This window comes from Rhincodon typus, chromosome 16 (genome assembly GCF_021869965.1).
Source record: "Rhincodon typus isolate 14 chromosome 16, sRhiTyp1.1, whole genome shotgun sequence".
NCBI classification, from domain to species: Eukaryota; Metazoa; Chordata; class Chondrichthyes; order Orectolobiformes; family Rhincodontidae; genus Rhincodon; species Rhincodon typus.
In genome coordinates this window covers 39,670,410-39,695,203 of record NC_063347.1, presented here as the reverse complement: position 1 = coordinate 39,695,203, position 24,794 = coordinate 39,670,410, and the positions used below count along the sequence as shown (strand labels likewise).

At 39.0% G+C, this 24,794-nt stretch overlaps 1 long non-coding RNA gene across 1 annotated transcript; it reads right to left on the bottom strand.

Annotated features, from left to right (window-relative positions):
* Positions 1-19,228: 19,228 nt before the first annotated feature.
* On the bottom strand, positions 19,229-24,763 carry LOC125485132. Its single transcript, XR_007263908.1, has 3 exons — positions 21,759-24,763; positions 21,367-21,424; positions 19,229-19,352 (listed from the first exon to the last, which is right to left on the bottom strand). It is a non-coding gene; the product is annotated as an uncharacterized LOC125485132 (long non-coding RNA).
* Positions 24,764-24,794: the final 31 nt, after the last annotated feature.

Below are 24,794 nucleotides of genomic sequence, written 5' to 3'. Positions count from 1 at the left end.
TTGTGGTTTCTGAAGCTGCTGAGCTGCCAGCCTTTTGATTGGGCTGTCATTTTCAATTGGCTGCCTGTGAATTGGGCTGGAAAAACGTTAATGCAGAGTCTTGCCGGATTCTAATGTTGGTCCTGACAGCGGGCTTTACCAAAAGAAGTCAGCCTACCAAACCCAGACAGACAATCTCAGCATAAATTGACACAGCTAAGGTGGACAAACTCCAGAAAGAGAGTGCATAAGGGCAAATCTAGAACTTAAGCACATAATGTATCATAGGGTGGCTCTGTGGTTAGCACTATTGTCTCTCAGTGCCAGTGACCCAGATTCGATTCCAGCCTTGGGTTACGGTCTGCGTGGAGTTTGCACATTCTCACCATGTCTGCATGAGTTTCCACCGAGTGCTCCGGTTTCTTCCCTCAGTCCAAAGATGTGCAGTTTAGGTGGATTGACCGTGCTAAGTTTCCCCATGGTGTCCAGGAACGTGCTTGGTTAATATGGGATTACGGGGATAGGGTGGGATGCTCTTCGGAGGGTTGGTGTGGTCTCAAAGAGCCAAATGGCCTCTATCTGCACTGTGGGCATTCTATGATTCTAATGTATCAACATACACCAGCAGTAAGGTTCCTGAAGCTTTGACCAGCCATAACCACTTTACAAGATCCGCTTCTGGGACAGTTAGAGTGGAGTGGAAAAACTCACAAACCCTGGTGACAAGGCTCTCTAAAACCTAATTCTAATCTATAGTCAGGCATTTAAGGTATTTTATGGCCATGAATCCATATTTGCCTCCATTCTTTCCTCCCAAGGTAGTCAGTGCTTTATACTTTCAAGCAAAATTACAACATGCCAGTAGTGAGTCAGTCAGCAATGCTGAAAAATTTTTTTTTTTTTGTTTTAAATTAACAGATGCTACCTCTTGAATGGTGGCAAACCATTCACGGCTACAGTTGGGACATTTTCCAATACCTCGAGCATCAAGCTTAATATGAGAGAGATATTCACCTAAAGTAGACCCAATCTTTTCTAAACTCAAATGCGGTAACATCCGCACAAAAAGGTCACAATGTTCGAGCATCATGATATTAAAATTTCCAGGAACAGTTGTAGAGTTGACAATTCCATATACCATAATTAAGTGGTAAGGTCAGCAGGTACAGGGAAAAGGCTTCTACAGCCGTTTGGCTTTCTGAAACCTGTTCAAACCAGCTCATTGTTATATATCTAATCATGTGATATCATACTGACCTTGGTTCAGTGGTGGGGTAGCAGTGTGGAGCTGGAGGAACACAGCAAGCCAGGCAGCAGAGGAGTAGGAAAGGTGACGTTTCAGGTCGGGACCTGTTCCTCTGTTGATGCATGGCCTGCTGTGTTCCTCCAGCTCCACATTGTGTTATCTCTGACTCCAGCATCAGCAGTTCGTACTATCTTTCGGTGGTGGGGTGACTGTCTGAATCAGAAATTCAAGGCTTCATCATATATTCTAGCCTGAAACTTTCACTAACGTACCAAGGAAATGTAGCATTGTTGGAAATGTCATATTTTCAGCTGAGATACTCGATTGGTCATTCTGCCCCGTCCAGTGAACGAATAAAGGCATATAATCTTAACCAGATGAGTGGGGAGTTTACCTAGTGTCCTCAACCATTATCACAAACAGATTATCTCATCATCTAATTCCCTGTTGTTTGTGGGACCTTGCCATATATGTATATTGATTTCATGTTTTCCTCCAGTAAAACACTAAAATATCTAACTGACTGTGAAATAGTTGGAGACATAATGTGGCTGAGAAAAACAGATAAATACAAGTTCTTCCTTTTTGGATCTCTATGTCTTGTTCTAACAGATTCAAGCATTCTATAATTATCAGTAAGCAATGCTTCATACAAGTGCATTGTTTACAGAATGCAGACCCATTTTAAACACCTAGATAATCCGGAATTAAGTTTTTGAAGAATGTAAATCATTTTGTTCAATTTTAAATGCAAGTAAAATTATTAGATTTTAACAAGCATAGTGGCCAATATTTTCATAGTTCTTGTTTAGCAAGGGAGCTTATTTTGATTTTGTCAGTTTCAATTCCTATCATTAATGTTTGTTTAAACTTATGATGTAAATTGGTTTGAGCATTATACCTTTAAAAGGTAATTAAATATGTTGTGTGTTTCATTTACATTCCTGAAATACCAATACTTAAAGCAAATGCTGCCATTTTAACATTCAATGACTGAATTGCTAAAACCAAAACGAGAAGTACACAATTACTGCATCTAAACAATCCTTTTCACACATAAAGCAAAATAATTAAGTGGCTTCATAATCTTTCTTTAATCAAAACAATTGGGGAGGGATATAAAAATTTGTGAAAGTTAAGTGAGAGTACTATTTTTGCTAGTTTCCCTTGACTGGTGTCACATAACCACAGATACAGAAAAAATTCTTAGCACTCAACCTCAAAACCAACAATGAGTCAAGTCTGAGATAATCGCCCTCAAGCACACAGTCATTATCACAGATCTTCTGCTCCCCTGATAAAGATAAGAAACCTGCAGAACAGGTATAAATCTGGATTTTAGAGTAGTTGTGAAACCAAAATCATGAAATAGAAGCTTTTCTAATTAAGAGAATAAGAGTTATTAAATGAAAACCAAGTATCGCAAAAGATGTTAACCTCTAATAGGTACTTACATTATCACAGCTCCTAGTTAATGGAATTTCAGGTATTTTTGCTTTAGTCACTGCATTAGCAACAGCAAATTAACATTGATCAGAAAAGTTGAATGCTGAAGAAATGATCCATAAACATTAAAAGGGTTAGTGTGTACATTTCGGAATGATCAATGTAATATTAGGAGTCAGCCTCTACTTTGTGGTAAGCACTCTTACTGAAATCAAAAGGTGATGGATACAATCACCATTCCAGACATTTCAGCATCCAATCTATGCAGTACTGAGAGATGAAATGTTACAACAATGGACCAAAATGTCACGTTCATGTAAAAGATCCCTGACACTATGTGCAAAACGAACAGTCATGTTCCCCTGGCATCCTATCTATATTTATCTCCCATTAAAACAGCCGGTCAAGTCATTTAACTCATTGTCATCCGAGGAAACCTTGCTGTGCATAAAGTGCCACTGTAATTGTGACAAACATGGAAAATATTGAGACATCCCAACATTGTAAACGATACTACACAAATGCAAGCTGTCTGTTTGTATCTGCTGTACTGCAGTAGCATTTCAGCTAGCAGTCAACTACCTGTTGAAATGAAGATAGATTTTCACATCTAAATAACTGCACTCGAAACCATAGTTAAAAAAAGGATTCCTCAGGATTTGGTTTGATTTATTGTAGTCACACGTACCTAAGCACAGTAAAAAGCTTTGTTTTGCAAGCAGGATAGGCAGATTATAGCTAACAAGGAAATACAGATCCGAGCGAGGCATACAAGGTTATGGCTGCACAGGAGGTAATAATTTTTACAGGCTTAGAATTTAGGTTTAAAAAAGTGTGGAATTGTTATGAGAAATGTGAGAATAGGATCTGCTGTAAAGAGCTTGCAAAGTGTTGCCCAGCATTCGTGCCATCTTGAAATCTAAATTGGGCTGGATTTCAAGAAGGCTTGACAGCCACATCTCAGTTTGAATGCATGATTCAATGACTTTTTGAAAAAAAAACCTCAGAATTCTGAAACAACAAGGTGCAGAGTTGGATGAACACAGCAAGCCAAGCAGCATCATAGGAGCAGAAAGGCTGACATTTCTGATGAAGGGTCTAGGCCCAAAACGTCAGCCTTTCTGCTCCTATGATGCTGCTTGGCCTGCTGTATTCATCCAGCTCTGCACCTTGTTGTCTCGGATTCTCCAGCATCTGCAGTTCCTACTATCTCAGAATTCTGAAATACAATTTATCTACCATAATGGCAATCCTGTTAAAAACAAAAAACTCAGACAGGACAAAGCACTAAATAAGAATTACAAGTGCAAATAAGGCTCAGCAGCATGCACTTGTCTGTGGGTGTGGAACAGCCTGGGGGCCTGGACTGCCAGAGTTTATGTATCACAGGTACCTTAAGGTTGAAGGTTGTACCTGCTCATAGTGGCATATAGCCAGAAATGCAATTTTCAATGCAAATACTTTTGTTTGTTAATCAAAGTCTGTCCTTAAATTGTTAGCCCTAATATTTCTGTGAACCATGTAAATTCCTGTTCTACTGCACAAGAACACTGGTCACCTACACAGTACAGAACCTATAGCTTCGAGAAATTTAATTCACCTTCACTCACCCAAACAAATTTCTTTCTTGCATAGACCAACAGAAAAAATAATTCCCATTTGTTCTTTTCCCCTTTTCTGGCTTTACCTTTCACTGTCTCCCAACTCTACCACTTCTCAGAGAACTGCAGTCTTGTACGGCTAACAGTTGAAAAATCACTGTCTCTCTAACAGACAGGTAATGAGATGGAGAGGGGCATAGGGTTGGAGGTCAAGTAGAGAGGTACAATGGCAGTGAGTCATCTTTAGCTGGCAAGGGGGAAGAAAGAGGTGGCCATATCCCTGATGGGCAGAGGGCACCACTTTTTAAAGAGAGATACTTGTTCACCTTCCACTAATTACAGCATATTGAGGGGTAATTAATTTGGCATTTAAAGACCTCAGTAAGTCTAAGGGGATGAAGCCTTGTGTGTCTTACTAACACTTCCACACTCTCTCCCACCCTCCCCAAACGTGTGTAACTCAAAACTGACTGAATAAAAATTATTCTTTTTGTTCACGCCATAAACTCTGCACTTAGCTGCTGACACTGTCTTAACACTCAGTTTATCTTGACTTTCAGTACTAAACCTGACATGTTTGTCATCAACATTGAGATTGTCAATGTTGACTTTTATACCCTCACCTCAATACTAATTCCCCCAACATTATTTCACCAATCAGCATCCACACTAAATAATTTGAATTTCTCCATAACACTGTATCCAGGGATCCAGAGACAATGGCAGTGAGATGGAATGATAACAGGGGCCCAGTACGGAGAAAAAATTTGTTTGAACAAGTAACATTAACAGGGTACGTAAAGTATATCTTTATAAAAACTGTCGAGCTTTTGTTCATAAGGTGACATGTCTGGAAGCTTTATATTGTTATTTGTAAAAGCTATTAGAAGGAAGTTGCCGATTAAAGCCATTTTGAAAGCATAGGAAAAACAGCAGAAATCCACACAAACCCACATAAGCAAACACAGGGTGGAGCTGGAGGAACACAGCAGGCCAGGCAGCAGAGGAGCAGGAAAGCTGACGTTTCGGGTCGGGACCCCTCCTCAGAAAATGGGTCCGACCTGAAACGTGAGCTTTCCTGCTCCTCTGATACTGCCTGGCCTGCTGTGTCCCTCCAGCTCCACACTGTTATCCCAGACTCCAGCATCGGAAGTTCTTACTACTCCACATAAGCAAACATTTTTTCATGAGATATGATCATTCCTAAAGTTCAAATCAGTGGTTGTTGTTATCATTGTCACAAGTTGTGTTAAACATGCTAAAGTAACTGACAAACATTACTTTTAAATAGTATATTTCATGCATAACATTTGAAATAATTTACCCAGTTATGGTCTTTGTAATGCTTTAATAGGATAAAAGTTAGTTTAGTGGGAGCTCAATACTTTTGCTATGTACAATGGCGAATTCTTCAAGTTAATAAATCTTTAAAAAAAGATATTGGAATATAGTTGCCATTTGTTCAGAAAATTCAGTTTCCCAAACTGAAATATAACAAACTTAAATTTTAACCCTGGGTAGAATACATAATGGCATTCATAAAGCAAAGTGGAGGACAAGAGGATACAGTTAAACTTTAGATGCTAATCAATGCACAATTTTTAAAAAAAGTACACAGATGTTTCAAACATGGAATTGCACTTGAAACTAAAATATATAATTTAGTAAATGAAGATTTGTTTAGGTGACAAGAACTTCTGAAATTTTTTATAACAATCTTTCTAATTAAGTTAAAAGATGGACTAGATTTTAGCAGGATCTTTTAATTTGCTTACAGGGGAACATCACTGTGTGGGTGTGTATACATAAAGAGGGGGAGGAAGAAAGAGCACTTCATTTTTCAAGTACCACTATATAATTAGAAAGACAGCAGGGAGTTGAAGATCTCTTACTGACTGCATCTGTGCCTTTGTGGAAAAATACTGCGTGGAGACCAGGTGCTTCCCTGCCGGGAGGGAGGGAAACATTGCAGGCCAAGGAAACGAGAAAGACTGTTACTGCAGCATGTTATTGCCTTTAGTCACTGCAACTCAACCACAAGCAATGAACAATTTTCTCACAGGCAGACTCACAGGAGCTTAGACCTATTTGGTAATTGACTGAGCTGTTGGGAATGCTTATGATTTTTACACTGAACTAACATGTAGGGTTAGCAACAGATAGTGAGATATATGGGCCAAGGATCCTTACTACAAAAATCTTTGCTGTAGTAAAAGTTCAATCAAAGTAAAGACGACATTGGAAATCAAACAAATAGAAGAGGCTTGAGAAATTCAGGTCAATAGCATATTTGGAGAGAGAAAAACAGGTATCATTTTGACTCAAATATGACTTGTCTTCATAGATTTCTTTTATTTAACCCAAAATATTAACAATTTCTCTCTCCACAGATGATGCCAGGCCGGAAATTTTTCAGAATTTGATTTTTAGTGAAAATTTTTATTTTTTTATTTTTGGCATTACAGTATTGATAGTCATTCTACTGTACAGATTTTGCACCCAAATAGAATTTAACATATTTGAAAATACAAAAAGTATAGTTTGAATTAATGTGCATTAATTTCACTGTACTCTTCTGCATGTACTCCAAAGAAAATGTTTTGCATGCATTTTGGAATTTCCAATCGTACTCATGCTCTGACATTTAGTGTTGGAATAATACTTCCAGTGAATATAGGGATGAACTGAAATGAGTTTCAGCTGGTCACTGTTCCACCATATTGCATCTAATGCTCAAGTTTGCAGATCTCAAAGAAAATGGTTAACAGTCAGGGTTTTATGTAAAATCCTGAAGATGGGAATTTAATGTCGCCTTTTAAAGTTGGTGGAGTGACAGAATTCCAGCACAAATGATGTAAAAACAATAGAAGGGTAGACTATTCAGAATTGCAAGACAATTTAAAGAAAATCTAACTGAGGCTTAAAAAAATGTCAGCCAACGTCAATTCCCATCTCTGTAAGACCCAACAAAGTGGTGTTTGCTTTGGGTCCAGAAGCCTTCACATGATCATTGTTTGCAAATACATGCATTGTAAATGTTGGCAGGGAATATGCACTTGACTGCATAAAAGTCAACTCAACCTCATCCGACATGCATACAGTTTCTAGCCAGAATTATTGAACAGTTTCCAAAGCCCAGGGACAAACTATTGTTACCCTTGTTGAGGTCAGATCTCTCAGCGGATGTCTTGAATTAATTTGTATGCTGCTTGACATATTTATCTGCAATGTGGCTATTTTATCATGAACATTAATAAAATTAAAATGTGTTTGCTTATATACATAAGTATTCATATGAACACAGGAGAATGAGGTTGTGCAGTTTGGCAGGAAGAACAGAGACAGAGACACAGTTTCAAAAAAAGGGGTACAATTCTTAAAGGGATGCAGGAGTAGAAAGACCCAGATATTTATGTTCATACATAATTAAAAGGCGATAGGACAGGTTGACAGAACAGTTAATAAAGCACACAGTGTCCTCATCTTTATTAATATAGGGGCATAGAGAACAAAAGCAAGGAGGTGATGTTGAGCCTATACAGGATATTTGTAAGAGCTCAGCTGCAATATTGTATACATTTCTAGGAAGATATGAATGTACAGACACAATACAGAAGACATTTAAAGAACGGTTCCAGGAATGAGCAATGTTAGTTATGAGGATTGATTGGAGATGTTGGGACTGTTCTCCTTGGGGAAAGGAATCTAAGAAGAGATCTGATAGTATTATAACTAAGTTTCAGAATTTAAAAAACCTAAGGCGGGAAATTATCTTACAGAATAAGAATAATACTCACATTTTTCCATCTAGCTTGTTTTGATCAGTCAAAGGGACTTGTCTGTTGGTGGGTGGTGTATAGTGATTGGAGCCAGATGGATCTTATTGACTGAGATCCTTGATTGCCCCAGGTTAACAACCCCAGTCAGGAAGCTCTGGCTGACAGATATAAACAGGGGATTCAAAGAGTCAGTTCTGAGGAAGGGTCACCGGACCTGAAACGTTAACTCTGTTTTCTCCTCCACAGATGCTGCCAGACCTGCTGAGCTTTTCCAGCAACTTTGTTTTTGTTCCTGATTTACAGCATCCGCAGTTCTTTTGGTTTTGATTCAAAGAGTATCCTGACTTCAAAGACTGACTTGGAGCTGGCTGGTCACAGCCAGTGTACTGTGCACATGTAAATAATGGGTGACTTGGTGACAGGATACCAACCTCTGTGCAGTTATTTCACAGTGTCAGACACAAGGCTCAAAGACAATTGGATTATGTGACGTAATTGCATCTGGCAGCAACAGGATGAAATAGTAGCAGATAACATAAACAAAGGAAACCCAGCAAACAATTACCCTAAAAGAAGTATGCTGCAGACATCTGAAAATTAAAATATTTAAAAAAACATATTAAGCTAGAAACACTCAATAGGTGAAGCAACATTTGTGAAGAGAGGAACATAGTTAACTTTTTAGGTTAAAGACCATTCAACAGGACTGGAAAATGTATGTGGTGTAATAGGTTTTGTGCAAGGGAGTGGATTGGCCAAAAACAGAAATGTCTGTGAATACGCAAAGTACAAAAAGAATGGAGACAAGACAAAAACAGAAACAAAGGAACCAATTATGTGCATAGAGGAGGAATGTTCCTGTCTAAAACAAAAAAGAAATCAAAATAAAGAAAGAAAAAGAAACAAAATGGGGCTCTGGCATGAAATCATTGAACTCAACCGTCCGGAAGTCTGTGAAGTGTCTAATTGAATGATGAGGTGCTGCTCCTCAAAATCCATTGACCTTCACTGAAACAGTGCAGCAAACAAAGGTCAGAGATGTCTTGGTATGAGAACAAGCTGGAGAATTAAAAATGGCAGGCCACAGAGTGCTCATGGTCATGCTGGTGGACTAAACAGAGTTAAATGGCTGGACAGATGGTTTTCATGAGATTGGCTGGGTTTGGGTAGAGATCACAGGCTCAGAAAGATACTGCTTGAGGAGATTCAATGGGTTACTTGAGTAGATCTTATATATGGTGTATACGGTGGTTCAGTGGCAGAGGGAGTACATTTTAAAGATCTTGGATAGGTGCCAAGTTTCTTGAATGTTGTTAGAGCTGCACTCCTTCAGACAAGTGAATAGTATTCCATCATGTCTGAATACTGCCTTGTAAGTAGAACAGTCAGCAGATGAGGTACCTGCCACAGAATTTCTTTATGGAAATGGGCACTGCCTGGTACTTGCCCGGCACAAATTATTACTTGCCCATTTTCAGCTGATGCCTGGATGTTGTTGAGGTCCTGCTGCAAATGGATGTAGACTACTTCAATATCCAACAAGCCCTGAATGGTGCTGAACATCAAACTAAAAATTAAGATTCACTAGATTGGCATGAAAAAATGTTTGGCAAAGTTGGCATGTAAAGTAAAGGAATACATCAGTATTTGATTCCTATAGATGATAATATTAACAATTTCCAGAGAATCTAGCAATCATAGAATCCCTACAGTGTGGAAACAGGCCCTTCGCCCCAACGAGTCCACACTGACTCTCAGAGCATCCCACCCAGACCCATCCCTCTATAACCAATCTAATCTACACATCCCTGAACACTACGGGCAATTTAGCATGGCCAATCCATTTAGCCTGCACATCTTTGGACTGTGGGAGGAAACCGGAGCATCCAGAGAGAACGCACAAATCCACACAGTCGCTCGAGGATGGAAGTGAACCCCCGGGTCCCTGGTGCTGTGAGGCAGCAGTGCTAACCACTGAGCCACTGTGCCGCCCCAAATCTCTCCGTGACATTCAGCGGCATACTTTCACTGAAGCGCTCACTATCAATATCTGGGGCTATCACTGACCAGTAACGGAACTGGATTAGCCATATAAATTCAATGGCTGCAAGAGTTCAGAGGCTGGGTGTCTATGGTGAGTAAGCCTGTCCACCATCTTCAACAAACAAGTCAGGAGTGTGATGGAATACACACCTTCAATAACAGTGAAAAAAACTTGACATCAATCATGACAAACATGCGTTATCAGCACTCCGTCCAGCACTTTAAACATTCATTCCATTCACCACTGACGCAAATAGCAACAACTGGAAGTTGGATAAGTCAGACACTTCACGGTGCTAAGATTCTGTCGACAGCATGTTGCAAACCCACAACCTCTGCAAACTACGGCAAGGCAGCAGGAGTACTACCAAACACTTTCCTGACTTGAACTGCAGAGTCGTTCCTTCACCATTACTAGGCCAAAAATCTGCAAATCTATTCCTGACTGCAGTGTGGACAAAGCTACCCCAGTGGTTCAAGGTAGCTCACCCTCTCAAGGAAATCGAGGGATGAGTGACAATGCTAGCTTGACCAGGGGCATTCACATCTTGTTCGCATGTAACAAGCTGGATGTGACTACAGGATATTCATTTATCTTTGTAGTCTTGGTCTGCTAATTCACACGATTAACCAGAGTTTGAAGAATGAATTTTGCTTCAAAGCTGTGTCAAAAATTGAAAATCAAAATACTGAATGCTCAGCATGCCTGAATGCATATCATTTCAACTACTGACATTTGCCTGTGTTATCTCTACCGATCTTGAATTAAACTCCTATAGGCACTCCGCTGCAAAATTGCTAAAGAACTGCTAGAAGAAAGTTAGTTTTGTTCAACAGTTGAATGCTGTTTTTATACCTGTGGATATTTATATTTTATATCTGTGGATATTACAAGTCTCAATCCCGGACAAGGCATTAGAAAACCAAAGGCAATCCTGAGCTTACAAATAGCCACCAATGTAATTATTTCCTATTATAAGCTTTTTTTGGAATCTACTTTATAGATAACATTAGGTGATGAATTTCCCTTTTGTTAATTCCAGAAACACTTCCCGACATGATCATTCTGCTCTCTTCAACTTTTGATATTGAAATTGAGATTTATAGCAGTTGTTCTTCTCTGGGGTCTCAAATTCATTCATTTTTTTTTTCTTTCCTATGTTTAGACAACCAGGAGAGGTAGTCACTTTTCTAGACTCAAGTAGTCTTCTGACTTCCTCTTTTGAAACTTGGTGGAGCCTTCACCTCTCATTTTGATTCAATAATTTCTTTCAAAACTTTGAGATTTATAGCAGCAAGTTAATTAAAATATTAAACCTTAATCAGTAATAGAAGGAATTGTTTTCATGGACTTTGTACTTTTACATGGAAATGCAACTTCCGTCAAAAGACACTCAATGTGTCAATGATGCGAGGTATATGACTAAATAGAATTATGTAATGGAACTGAACACTAGACTCAAATTATACTTCACAGTAACATTGCTAAAATCCTTCGCAAAATATTTGGTTTTTCAAAATTATAAAATTCGATATTTTAGTTTTTCCTTTCACCTGTTCAAAATATTTTGACTATTGCTGCCTTAAAAAGGACTTTGCTCAAACCACATTGTGAGGAAGTATATTCCAAATACTTCCAAACTCTGAGAAAAGAAATATCCTTGTCTGTCTTAAATGGGTGAGCCTTTATTTTGAATAGCAACCTCTAGCTCTAGACTTTCCCACAAGAGGAAACATCCATTCCATATGCATCCTTTCCAACTGTCACCCATTGCTCTTTCAAACTCCAGCAGATAGAAAGCTTGCCTGTCCAGCCTTCCTCAAAAGACAGCATATCCACTCCTGGTATTAAGCTAGTAAAACTTCTGAACTTTTCCACGCATTTACATTCTTTGCTTAAATAAGGAGAGCTATACCGTACCTGGTACTTCAGATGTAGTCTCAGCATTGCCTTGTATATCGGAATCCTAACCCCTTACTTTTGTATTCAATTTATCACACAAAACAATAACATTCTATTTATTAGTTTCCCTAATTCCTTGATGTAACCGCATAGTAACCTTTTTTGTGATTCATGCATTGGAAGATTCCTGTGCATCCTCTTAGCATTGAGATTTTTAAAATCCTCCTCCTGCCAAAATGGACAACTACACAGTTTCCCACATTATACTCTATTGCACAGATCTTTGCTCACTCACTTAACCTATCTATGTTCCTATCAATCTTTACATCGACCAATTTAGCAACCATACCTTTGTTTCAAAGTCATTTTTATAATTTGTTAAGAAATAAATTGAGCCTAGCAATGCTCCCAATGGCACACCATTCATTACATCACACCAATCAAGAAATGACTCATTGATGCCTAATGTCTGCTTTCATATCTAATCATTCATCCATGCCAATATTAGCCACCTCTATGAGCTTTCATTTTCCATGATAATCTTCAACGTGACACCTCATTGAATGTCTTCTGGCAACCCAAATGCAGCATGTTACTTTCTCTAAGAACTGCAATAAATTGTATAAACATGACTTCCCCTTCACAAAACGTTGATGACCCTGCCTGATTACCTTGAACTTTTTTCAAGTGTACAGCTATGTCATCTTTAGCAACAGCTTCCAACATCTTTCCTATAAGCTAATTTGCCTGTAACTTCCTCCTTTCTCTCCTCCCTTCCCTTTTTGAAGGAAAAGGAGTTACATTCATTATTCTTCTATCTAATGAAAACTTCCCCAAAGCGACAGTGTTTTGAAAATTTAAGCCAATGCAGTTATATCACAAGTGACTTCCTTTTAGACAAAAAGGATGAGGTCAATCAGGCCCCAGGGACTTGTCAGCCACAAGTTCCGCAACTTGCTGGGTGCCATTTCCTGGTGATTTTAATTTTCTTCAGGTTTCTCCATCCCTTCCTTTCATTTACTGATTTACAGCTACTTCTTACATATTACTCATATCCTATGCTGAAGATCAATGCAAAATACCTGTTCAATTCATCAGTCATCTCCTTATTTTTCTCAGACACATTCTGTAGGCCAACTCACATTGTGTTTCCCATTTTAAATATCCATAAAAACACACACATCCTCTAATATTCCCATTTTTTAAAAAAAAAGTTTTATTCTGTCTAAGCTTCTGATATGCCACCTATCTTTGCATAATTGAATGCTTTTACTGTCTTTAACTTTTTTTGTTTAAAAGTTAACTATACATGGTAGGTTCTTTCCACAGAACTTGACTCTCTCATTGGAAAGTGTCCATCCTACATATTCTGAAATATCCCCTTAAATGCTACGTCTCTATTGACCTATCCTTTAACCTGATTTGCCAGTTAACTTCAACTAATTCTGCTTCAAGGCTTCATAATTGCCCTTAATCAAGTTTAAAATGCTACTCGTGGAAGTTACAGAATGTAGCTGAATTCAATTTTGCTGCTAATGGATGTCCCATTTTGATTTGCTAAGCCTGTTTGAAATCTATCCTATTTACCACATGACACTACAAAGTAAAGAGAAGGCTCCTACTTGAAGTACATTCCAATTATTTTTCACTGTGGAGGAATACAGATTCATTAATCCGGATGGGAATTGCAGTGGTGTTAGTAATAAGTAGGAATTTTCCCTGCCAATGTTTCAGATGATGTCGAAATATTTCATGGAGTTCAGAGTCAGGGGAACTCCATCCTAACTCCATACCACCATGCTGCCATCTCTGGTGGGTTTGTCTCAGGCTGTTGCTATGCTAGTCTGAGGGACAGCTCTCCCACGTTAGTGAGGAAGACTTGGAAAGTCAACAGAACTGGCTATGCCACTGTTAATTCCAGCTCGTAGGTCAATACCAGATGGTCCATCCAGTTTCATCCCTTTGCCATTTCAGAAGGCATTTAAGAATCAACCACATTCTTCATAGAATCTCTACAATGTGGAAACAGGCCATTTGCCTATTGAGTCCGCACCAATCCTCTGAAGAACATCCCACTCAGATCCACACCCTACTCTATCCCTGCAATCCTGTATTTCCCGTGGCTAACCCACCTAGCCTGCATTCCTGGACACTATGGGCAATTTAGCATGGCCAACCCACCTAACCTGCACATCTTTGGGCTGCAGGGGATGCCAGAGCACCCAGAGGAAACCCATGTAGACATGGGGAGAATGTGGAAACTCCAGAGAGAGTCGCCCGAGGGTGGAACTGAACCCGGGTCACTGGCGCTATGAGGCAGCAGTGCTAACCACTGACCCACCAGGCTGCCCTTGTCACTTGTAACTTTGAATTTCAGATTTATTAATAGACAACAACTTTCACCAACTGTATGGTGGGATTCAAATCCATGCCCCAGAGCAGAGGTCTCTGGATTACAAGTCCATTGACATTATCATAATACCACTCTTTCCTATGATAATTACACTGGTTGAGAGGCTGAAGGCACTTACAGAAATGGGGGAAGTGTCTGGCGTTAGGAATATTGTGGAAAGGTTTGAAAACTCGGACAACAATCTTTTGCTCTTCATGCTTTCCCAACGTTTAACCCAAAAGGGAATACCTCTGACAAACAGCTCTTCTTCTGTATTGTATAATCATATAAACCTATGTTCTCCGCTCCTATCACTATTTGGACCTTGAAAACTAAATTTATGCCATAGAGCAGTTTGAGCCCTTACCAAGTAAAAAGAAACTGTCGTAGTTAAAATGCATTTTGTCTGAAAAAGTGTTGAATTTTCAGAATTAAAAACAAACAAACAAACAAACAAACAAACATTCTATAAAGTGAAGATTGAAGTAACTACAGAAAACTACAATAACAGTTTAAATAATATCAGATTTCATATACTAAGTTCTGGGCAGATAAAGATACATTTGAAATATGATTAAGTTCTTCAAATCTAATTACCACAAATGAACCGCGAATGGCAACTGGAACTCCGTGTGGAACTCAGCGCTTTGAACCCACTGTAGTTACAAAACTGCAATACATCACTTTACCTAAAGTGCTTAGTTCACGTTATGCAAGGCTAGTATTTTTGAATTCGAATTCATCAACATAAAAATCGAGAGATAAGACTTCACTTGCATTAATCAAAACTTAATTATGAAAATCAGAAACAACAGAAATTTCCACAGAGGCTCAGCAGGTCTGGTTTTTAATAATGAATATAATTTTCAAATTACAAACTTCCCATGTGACAGCACATTTCTACCCTTTTAATGTACTGAACAATACATCTTTTTTTGGCAGTGTTGCGTAGCCAATTATATTTCACCACACTTCTGAATTGAAGGACTTACAGACTCATTGGACCATTGTCTCTTTATTTGTGCAGTTAATTGATGAATGGGATCCCTCCATGCAGGGCTCACCAGCTTGATGCCTGGATTGTCAAGGCAACGGTTTCTTTACCCTCCCAATCCAGAGCCCAATCTTATTTTAATCTGAACAAACATTTCAAAAGCTGTCCAGAGTTACAGCAAATTTCATAATTACATTTCTCACTGGTCTTTTGATCGGGGAACAAAGTACTTTAATACTGGTGCAGCATGTACACCATTACTTAAAATGGTCACTCAACGTGCTCTTAAAACATTTTTTATGCTGCTACATTTCCAAGTAACATTTTAAATTCTAAGCGACAGCATGTAATGAAACAGCATGTAACATAACACCAGCAAAAAACTCCAGTCCATTTGTAATGTGGAACTTCTATCAGTGCAGCTGAATTGAAGACAAGTTGTGAATAGAACTCTTACAACATTACATTCCTGCTGCTGGCACCTTACAAACTAAGCTCAACTAATTCAGAAAGCAAAAAGCAACAAGAAGTACCATATTTATCAGTATGAATAGAGCCTCTTCCCTTTCTCTGGCAGAGAAAATTATTATTTCAAGAGATTATAGCTCTGCACTTCGAAGAAAAATTCAAGGTAAATTGGGAAGAACCAGCATGGTTTTGTCAAACAGAAATCATGTTAACTAATTTTTTTTTTTAAAAGAAGAGTTTTTGAAGGAGTAACATGCACTGCAGATAAAAAATTAAATTCATAATTAAGTATTGATTAATGCAATAATTTCTCGATTTATGTGGCTACTTTTAAATTATTTATGATTTCTCATTCTAGCCTTGCACAATGTGAACTAAGCTCTCCAGGTATAGTGATGTATTGCAGCTTTGTAACCACACGCCTTCTGATGTACTGTAATTGGATTTCCAGAAGGCATATGATAAAATGCCACAAAGATTATTGCAGAAACTAAAATATCATGTGGGCAACACTGACAGACGATTGTTTTCTAACAGCCAGTGAACCAGAATGCGCACAAATGGGTCTTTATCGGATGGCAGGACATGGTGAGGAATCCTACAAATGTCTGCACTGGACCCTCAACTTTCTTGCAATTTATATTAATGATTTAGAGGAGGATAGCCAAGGCATAATAGGTGAATTTATAGACAACACCAAAATAGGAAGGGAAGTATGTTATGAAGAAGGCATAAGAAAGTTTCAGATGGACATCGATAGGATTGGGTGAGTATTCAAAAATCTGGTAGATGGCGTTTAATGTGGGGAAATATGTAGGTATTTATTTTGGCAAGAAGAATGAAAAATCGGAGTATAACATAAATGGAGAAGAACTACAGAATTCCAAGGTGCTGAGGAATTTGTGTGTTTTTCTGCATGAGTCACGAATTGGTACCATGTCGATACAACATATTTGCAAGGCGGCTAATAGGAGGCTATCTTTTAGTGCAAAAGAAATAGAACATAAAAAGTAAGGATGCTATGCGTCAGTGGTGTTGTTGAATTACACCTTGAATGCTGCATGCAGTTTTCATCACCTTATTTAATGAAGAATAAAATGCCTTGGGACCAGCTCAATAGCTGGAATGAGCAGGTTGTCTTGAGGAAAGTTTGGACAGGCTGGATTAGTTTCCACTGGAGTTAAAAAGTGGAAGGGGCAACACGTTTAAGGTATTTAAGATCCTACATGGCCTTGGCAAAATCTACATGGAAAGGATGTTTCCTCTAACGGATTGACCTAGAAGTAGGAAGTATTGTTTTTGGGCAGAGGAGAACTTTTTTTCACTCAGTGCAAGTTTGGAATTTTCTGCCTCCGAAGGCAGGGTGATTGAACATGGGCAAATGCAAGGCAGATGAAGTATAATGTGGATAAATGCAAGCATAAACATTTTGCTAGCTAGGAAAAGAAAAACAAGGTAGATTATCCAAATGGCAATAGATTGGGAGGGGGAAGGGGTATGTATTTAATTACCAAGATGGAGGTGCTGGGGTACTGAGTTTCAATGTACGGTACTGTGCCACGTTCAGGCCCGGATCTTCCAAAAGAAAGACAGTGTTGTTGCAGCAGTGTTGGCAAGAAGTGTGTAACAGCACCGTGTGGAGGTCCTGATGCAATCATACCTGTGGGAACGGCTGGAGAAGTCATAACTTGTGAAGGGCAGTTAGCCAACATCTTGAACTCTGAAACGTCCCCAATTCTGAGCACTGAGTCAGAGATTTTGGGTGGTTCCACCTGACCTACCTGAATAGTTAGCTAAGAAAAGTCAGGGGATTTAAAATTCCCTTTTGGAATCAATCCCTGACTAAAATTCTGGCTAACAATAAAAAACTGACTCACCCTACTCTTACTTCTGGCACAAACTGATGGTTTGGTTTTAAAGGTAATCAATCAATCTTCTTTGCTGTGATGAACATTACATCATTTAATCTTGATATGTTTTCACAACATAACACACCATCATGTGTTTTACTGAGAAACAGTTTACTTGACACCTTTACAGGAGGACAACATTCTTTTGCAATGCATTGGATGTCGAGAAGAAAGGCTTTTCAATTCAGGCGACTTAAATTCAGTTGTCAGCTTCAGGCTTAGTTTCTGTATAAACCATCTGCGCATAAATACACTTGAGGGGAAACAACTGACTTACCTTTCTGGGTTTGACTTTGTCATGAAAGTCGTATTGCCCAATTCCTTTACAGCCAATGCCAAGCCACCAGGGAATTCCTTGTTTATCCTGAAAAGTAAAATAAGAATGGAAGTATTAAGTACCTTATTAAGAAGTTGTCTACTTCATTCAACAACCAGCAATAGATTTTGGTCAGTGACATCAAACATCATGAACATTTCCTTAGACTAATACATGCTTCACAGGACACTGCCATCATATCTGATAATCACCAGTGAACAGTTTTTGGTTTTTGTTTGAAAAATTATTATTCACAGTCCACTACAATCATATGTTTAATTAAAACAAAACCACCGCAATGTATGTTATGACTGTTCAGTTGACCCAACAATTTCTATTTGCACACATCAAGAAAATGGCACAGCAGTTGGGGGCTGCAGTTGGATTCTGACCATTTGATCTTGGGCAAGGGCTCCAAATCTAGACTAGACTGAAGGGATAAAAATTGCCTTGACAAGAGTCCTAAAATTTTAAATCATAAAGCAGTGGTCATACAGCAAAAATCATCCTAAATCAATGGACATTGCCGAGTCTAGGTAGAGGAATCAAGACTCTGCATTCGGCTGTACAAAACTGGATGGGAATACCTGATGAATTTGGTGATTGAGTTCCATTCCCAAACGTTTCAACTTGATAAATTGTTGAGCAAAAATAAATGAAAATGAAACTATTTTCAGTCTTAAATGCTTATTGTGCACAAGACAGGCTTCTAGTTGATCTATGATCCTGCAGTTACAGTCACATTTTAAGTGCATTACTTGGTATTTACATGTTCCTATGTTTTTGGAAATGCCTCAAAACTGGAGGAAACTGCAGTGCCCATAACTTCTTCGGATCCAAAAACAAGCGAATGCTGTTGGTTTCCTTCATTCAAATTCCAATCTGAAACTCTTCTGTAAAATATTAACTTAATACTGGACTGAAATGTTGTTACATAATAAATATTTCATAAATAATTGAAACATTAGCAACTGATCTTACACGGTCTTATTTACTCAGATAAATTTTACTCTTCGTAACTCGTCTTCTTGCTAATGTTGGTTGTTGCAATCATTTGCACAAAGAACTGCAATGCAACTGCGTGTCCAAATATTATATTTAATGTTTTAAATGGCAAGAAATAAAGTGTAACATGCCTGAATTTGAACAAGGTGGCTGACAAAGTTGAGCCATAATATCTCAGTTTGTACTTTCTCCAAACACCACGTAGTATCAATCAAGAAATCCAAATGTGGGCCCAAAGGAATCAGTTTTGCTGACGGGTTGATGAAATTCCTCGGTTCGGGCGGATATTTTGAGAACAGTTAGAGGTTGGTTCAAGTCAGATTGGACAAAAAAAAAAAAGTGAGCTAAAAGAACACTAGCTGCAGTACTGCAACAGTATAATTAATATTGAATATGATTATTATTTAGAATTGTTCAGAAAAGGCTCACGTCCCCTCTGGAATGCCATGCTTATGTAGTCCCTTACTAAGGCAATTTAAATCCATCTCCTGTATTTAGTAGATCATTGCAAGTAATCAAATGGAGGGTGAACAATTAACATTTGAAATAGATATCAATGTGGATTGTAGACAATCTTTGTTTACATTAAAATATGGAACACTCACTTGTATTTCAACCAACAAGTCCAATAAAATATAATCACAAATATTTTGTCTTGTTGAGGACTCATATATTCGTTATCCAGCATGCTTGAAAAAGTTACATCAATTCAGATCACCATTTCAATTATATCACCTTTTTCATAATTACTACATTGTTGAACTTTACATCATCTACAGCTTTGACAGTAATTATCCTCCATTTGCCACTACTTGAGATGGAGTACACCTACATGCCACACACTTCTGTAGCTTGGTTACAAAGAATAATAGCTCCATAGCCATATGTTTTTTTTTTAAAAAGTTGATGTTTTAATAACAACTCTGGATAATACTTGGTCCCACTTTACAGCTTTTAACACAAGAAATACAAATAGATAACAGTAAGTAAAAATACAGCCTTTGGGCTTGTGTTATTTTTATGGGATTAAATGAAGAAGCATGGACTATATGAAGTTTATTTGTGGATTATGATCGGTTTTTGAAAAAAAAAATAGGAATTCTGACCTTCCTCCCCACCCCCCCCCCCCCCTTAACAATTTCATGGGTGACATGTTGTTAAATCTTTATGGCAAAATGTCCCAGCTACAGCTCAATACATACTGCGTGCACAGATTTTACTCAGAACCGCAGCAGTACAACTGTTACTTACACCTTCAGTTGCCTTGTCTTGAGATCCCTTAACTCAAATATTTTGCAGTGATAATTGATGTAACGTGCCACGGCAACACTGGGCTTGCTATGTAGGTTGTAAGATGGAGATTATGTTGACCTTGTGTACAGACTAATTCAGCCTCAGTTGAAGTACTGCATGTGGTTTTGGGAGCCACATTTTAGCAAAGATATGAGAACATTGAAGACAGTGCAGGAGATACTCACTAGAATGAGCCAGGGATGAGGGACTTTAGCTATGATTGAAGAATTTTGGACTGTTTCCCTTGGACAATAGAAGGCTGAAAGATTTGAAACTGATATTCAAAATCACGAGGGGGCAGGACAGATCAGTTAGGGAGATACAAGACGAAGTGAAAGAATCAAGAGTGGAAAGGCACCAATTTTACAAACAAATTTGTTGTTTAGGTCGGTTCATTCAAGGCATCTATAAAGGCAATGAGTTTGTCATCAGATAAGAAGAATGTGGAGTATTACAGTCAAAATTAATGAAATAGGACCAAGAGTTTATTCAGACCGTTGGTGCAGGCAGTGGGCTGAATGGTCCCCTTCTGCATTGCAATAATTCTGAGAAGCCTATACACGTTAGAATTTCCCTATATTATATCTCTCTTGGCAGTAAAGTACTTATGACATGGCGAAGTGGTAACAGGTTATTTAAGTGCTTACTTTTCTAAGGCATGGAGGAACTACTAGCGCCTGTGGAGTTGTAATCCAATTTGTGTTACTGCAGAAAAGGACAGGAGACAAGGGGACGAAAAAGAAGAGAGAACAAAAGAGAGAAAATAAGTGCTTCATGTGCAAAAAAACTCCTGTGAAGAATTAAAATCTCTGGAGGAAAACTAACTCATGGTGATGGGGATAAAACCCCAGTGGTGACGGAGCGGGAGAAACAGAAAACCTAGGTTCACAATACGAAATGAATAAACTTTCCTCAAAATGTAACCACATTGTCAACAAAAATCATGAGCATATCAGTAACCAGTACCAAGGAATCACATTTAAAGACCAACCTTTACTCCATAGTAATGAATGCCATAAGTCGGAAGAGCTTCCACCACGGTCATATAACTGAAAAAAAGGTGACGGGAGTTGTAACATGTTTTCTTATAAACAAGTTTTAATTTTTGAAAACAAACTAAAAATTATTGACATTACTGTTGTGCTAATTAGATGCCTTTTTTTTTAAAATATTCTAATTTTTTCCATTGGCAATTCCTCCAGTGTCTTGCCCCTTATTGTCTCAGTGACCTCCTCTAATCTGATGGCCCTCCAAGATAATTACACAATCATCTAATCGTAGCCTCTTGCACACCTCAAATTTTAATTTTTTCCACTATGTCAATCCCGTCTTCAGATATCTAGGCCCCAAGTTCTGCAAATCCCTCTCTAAACTCTGACTTACTTTCTTCCTTAAGGATCCAAGATGGCGGCAGCGGCTCCTGAGCTTATCTGCTGACCAGCACTGGGTTGGCCGCATCCTTCTTTCTTCTTTCCTCTTTCATCTTTTTCTTTCCTTCGGTGATGATGGCGAGCCAAAAGTGAGAGAAGGCAACCTGAGCTGGCCGGGACGAGAACAGGAGCAGGCAGCCTGAGAGAGGAGGCGAGATCGAGCCTAGAGCGGGATGATTGGGGGGTGGGGGGTGGCTCCAGCCCTTGTGAGAAATGCAAGCCCAGCATGGCCAGGTGCTTATGGACCATGGTGTTGAACTGTTAATTGTGTTTCTTTGCTTTTCTACCTTTCAGTAAAGGCTTTAATGTTTAAACTTTTTAAAACTTCGTTTTCCTAATTTTTATGCTTTGTACCTAAGATTCTGTACCTAGTATCATTGTACCAAAGATGGTGCATTAAGTGGTGACTTACAAACTTCTGGCCATCTTCTGTACTATTACCATTGTGGTTCAGAGTTTAATTCTGCTTTAACTTCAAAAAGACTTCTGGATGTATTATTGCTAAAGGGTGGCTTTGGATGGAGAAATAAAATGCTCAAGCATATCTTTAGATATGGTCCACCAAAATTCTCCTCCTTGGAATGTGAATTTGGATTAATCAGCTGAGCCTGCTACTTTTGGACTGAAGAGTCACGCGTTAGGATTTTACTCTACTTTTAAACTATGTCCACAGGTTCTGAGGCTGCATTGTACCCGCATTTGGTGTGGGGAGAGGGAGAGGGATCGGAAGATAATGACAGGAAAATTTGAACACAGGACTGGGGAGTTTTCTCTATGTCTTTTGCGGTTTCTTCAACCTGAGGCAAATCAGTCCATGTGCATAAACTGCCTGAAGGTTTTCTGTTGCCTGCTGCAGCATCATGCTGAAGATGATGGTGAATAAAACTGGGGCTAGCACATATCCCTGCTTCACAGCTTTTGGAGATTCTGAAGGGACTTCACAGGTTGCTCCTGCGCTTGACCTGTCCATAAGGATTGCTGATAAACTGCTTCACTGTCTCCAGGAACATTAGTGTGGGGTTATTGGAGGTGGGCTGGGGGTGCTGAATGAGATCTAGTGAAAAGTGATGTAGATGTTTGTGATTTGTTCACAAAACTATTCTGTATTTACCATGAATTACTGCATCTGTAGTGTCACTGTTTGCTCTGGAATAAAACTGGCTTGCTGTGAGATCTTCTTCCCATTGGCAGGCACAAGCTTATTTGAAGTATTCAAGCCAGGATCTTCCCAACAGTAGAAAGGAGAAGGATTCCACAGTAGTTGGACCAATATGACTTATTTGTTTTTACGTAACCTGGATCAAGTGGCTCCAGTACAGATCCTGTGGAATCCTACCTTGGTCCCGGCAGGCCAAGAAAGAGGTGGGTATGCAAGGTACGACTATCACCCAATAAGGCTTCAGATCGAATTCTGATGAATCCAGAGGCTTTGTTGCTCTTCATTTGGTTGATGGCGATCAATTTCCTGCAGAGCGAGGCTTTCATCAGTCCTTCATTGACAGGCTTTTGCTTGATGCAGTTGGAAGGCCGTATCACATACTGTGCACTTGGTGCTGAAGAATGTTTCAAAGTGCCCTGACCAAGATTCAGCGACTACCTCCTAATATATAGTGGAGTGTCCTGCCACTGGCGCTCCTCAAGGGCTTTGAGTTTGATATGTTGGTCCGCAGATAGTTTTTATGAAGCACCAAAATCTTCATATTTCCCCAGTATTAATGTACAGTTGATATCTTTTTCCCACAAGTGCGGTCCCACCAGTCATTTTTGATTTCCTAAGTTTACACTGGAGGGTGCTGTGTGCTTGATGGTCAACTGTCTTTTTCTTGGCTGGCCAGCTGAGCCAGGAGAGCCTAATGATTTGAGCATTTTATTCATGTTCCTTGCTATTTTCAAACTAGTCCCTGTTGTTCTTCATGCTGGACCCAACAACCTCAAGGGAAGGAGCCAGTACTGCAGCTGTGTGCTCCCAGAGTTTTCCTGGAGTGGAATCAGCACAGATCAGGGTGCTCCAGTCTAGTCTGTAAGGTTGTTTAATATCGCTCTCTGAAATGATGAGATTGGCATGTTGCTGCCTCAATATCTAGGCTGGGTTCTCGCTAGGCCCATTCTTGGGCTCCGGTTTGAAGTGAAAGTTCAGCTTCGAGTGAAAGAGCTGGTGCTCTGTATGACAATCAACACTGGACATGGCTGTAGTACTCAATGTCCTTTAGGTCACACTGGTGCACTGAGATGTAGTCTATTAGGTGCCAGTGTTTAGAATGGGGATGCATCACATCTGTGTTGGAAGGAGATGCTGGTTATGGGTAGTTGCTTTTCTGTACAAGGTTCCAAGAGTTGATATATGTTTTCATTGTGGTTTCCAACTGTTAGTTTAGGAGTATTCCCTTCCATGCCAGTTTGGCCAATTCTGATGTTGAAAATCAATCAAGGATGACAATTTCGTCCCTCATGGGGCAGTTTGAAGGAGTTCAGGGAGATCTATGTACAAGTTATCATTGTCAGCTGGTTTACTTTTCAGAGCTGCAGTTGCATGCTATGGGTTTTGAAATGCAAGTTGTAGGGACATAATATATGTGGGGAATGGCAAATTGGCAGGCTTAAGTGTTTAAACGGTAATAATCTTTTCCAACCTATAGTGTATATTAAACCCCAGCTTTTTGGATAATTCATGTTAATTCAACATGTTAGCGTATCGCATGGATGGTAATGACTGTTGCTTTGTTAACTCAAATAGCAAAAGTTCACCTGTTTGCTTAATATCATTGAATATTGTGGCTTTGTCCTTTAATACCATTGATTAAAGTAAACAAATTTTAAAATCTAACTTTTAACAGTCCCTTACTGGATCTTAAAACATGGTGCTAAATTTTTCCATTGAAACTGTAACATCAATTGTTTACAACATCAAACCTAAGAATCTTAATATGTTATAAGAAACTATTGAACAAAAGGTGTAGAGCTGGATGAACACAGCAGGCCAAGCAGCATC